Consider the following 1,624-nt stretch of genomic DNA (forward strand, 5'->3'; position numbering starts at 1 on the left):
ACAACAACAAAAAGAAACCAAAGAATGTGCAAGCTTACTTGTCTGCAGTATTACATTTAAGAGACAAGCTTGTTTGTCCCTGTTGCTGCTGGTAGCCTGTTTGTTATGGCTTGCATACTTGGTTACAAATTGCTGTATCAGAATGCTCCTTTGATTTCAGGCTGAAGAACTGAAGGCAAAAGACAGTTGTGACAAGAATATATATAGAAAGCAGCAAGAATCATTGGCTTTTGGTCACCACAGAGATGATCATATGTCTTTGGGACAAAAAATGAGAGTTTTCCTATAAAGATGCTAAGAAGTGTAAACAACCCTTAGAAGTACTGCAGGTGTGGCTGCTGTCACAAGTTTGTGAGTTGGTGGCAGAGAGGGAAGAGGTTATGTTTATTCTCAGTGTTCGGGCCTATAGACGTCTGAATAATTAGTCACCTAACAGTTCCTGAAAAACAGTGAGCCTACCAGCCTACAACTACCAATCTCTGTGCAGGCCCAGACAAGCCCCTAGCATGGGAAGCAAGAAATTCTAAAGACTAGAAAAACACCTCCTGGAATTGTGGGCTTCAAACATAAAAGAGCCTGAGACAGACAACCCTCCCATGGGGCTATTTGGGCGGGCCAGGTCAAAGAGCAAGCTTGAAACAACCTTTAGACCAACTCCAGGATGCTCTGACAGAGAGCTAGCCTGAGACCCCGAATAGGACTGGAGGTGGGGCAGACCATCCCTGAGATGACCTCTGGGGGTGCCACGATGCATGAGTGAGACATAGCACTCCTGAGACCGTTTCTGAGATGACCCCAGAGACCCTGGGGTGTCACTAAGATGAACAAACAAGTAACTGATGGAGAAATGAAAGAGAAACAGAAAGATGTGGGCACAATGAAGAGAGGCAAAACTATAAAGTTAAATGTTGTGGGGTAACAGCCTGATTTGAGTAGCCATTGATGTCACCAGGGACCACATCTGGATCAGTGGCCTTACAGCAGAAGTGGTCTGTTACCACCAAAGGCCAGGCAGACATCCCTAGTCTTGGCTACTACCCAAGGACATGTTGATGCAGAACTGGTCTGTTCATCAATCATGGGAGAGCTGGCCCTGGGCTGAAAGAGCAGAAGCCGAGTTGTCCCTAGCTCTAGCCAGTTGTAGTAGTGCTTCACACATGGTGGAGTTGCAGGTGATCCAGCCCCAAGGGTATGAATGTGGGAGAACTGGCTCTGCCACTCATCTCCTGTACAGTGGCATGGACAAGAAAAAGATATTCTTCTCCTCCCTTGTCCCTCACCACGAAATCATGAGAACAAGAGAGCTGTCCCTGCTCCTCACCTGCTGCAGCACTCGGGAGAGCTCTGCATCTCACCTGGGCAGAGCATTAGAGCTGGACCTGGATGTGGGGGTTACAGGGGACCCAGACCAAGAGCATGCGCACAGGAGAATCAATACTGCCTCTTGTCTGCTGAGCAGTGTCACAGATGAGGGAGAGATGCCCTACTTTCTTCCCTTCTCTAGTCTCTAGCTCACTATGGCAGACAGGAGAGCTGACCTAAGGTCATGTGTCAGGAAGAATTGGCAGTGTCCATCACCAGCTACACCTCACCAGTGCAGCAAGGTAGACGTGACCTTGGTTGC

General features: G+C 48.2%; 1 non-coding gene across 1 annotated transcript; it reads left to right on the forward strand.

The window, feature by feature from the left end:
* Positions 1–307: 307 nt before the first annotated feature.
* Positions 308–437, forward strand: LOC117721108 (small nucleolar RNA SNORA17). Its single transcript, XR_004608381.1, has one exon. It is a non-coding gene; the product is annotated as a small nucleolar RNA SNORA17 (small nucleolar RNA).
* The last annotated feature ends 1,187 nt before the right edge of the window (positions 438–1,624 follow it).

This window comes from Arvicanthis niloticus, chromosome 15 (assembly GCF_011762505.2).
Source record: "Arvicanthis niloticus isolate mArvNil1 chromosome 15, mArvNil1.pat.X, whole genome shotgun sequence".
Lineage (NCBI taxonomy): Eukaryota > Metazoa > Chordata > Mammalia > Rodentia > Muridae > Arvicanthis > Arvicanthis niloticus.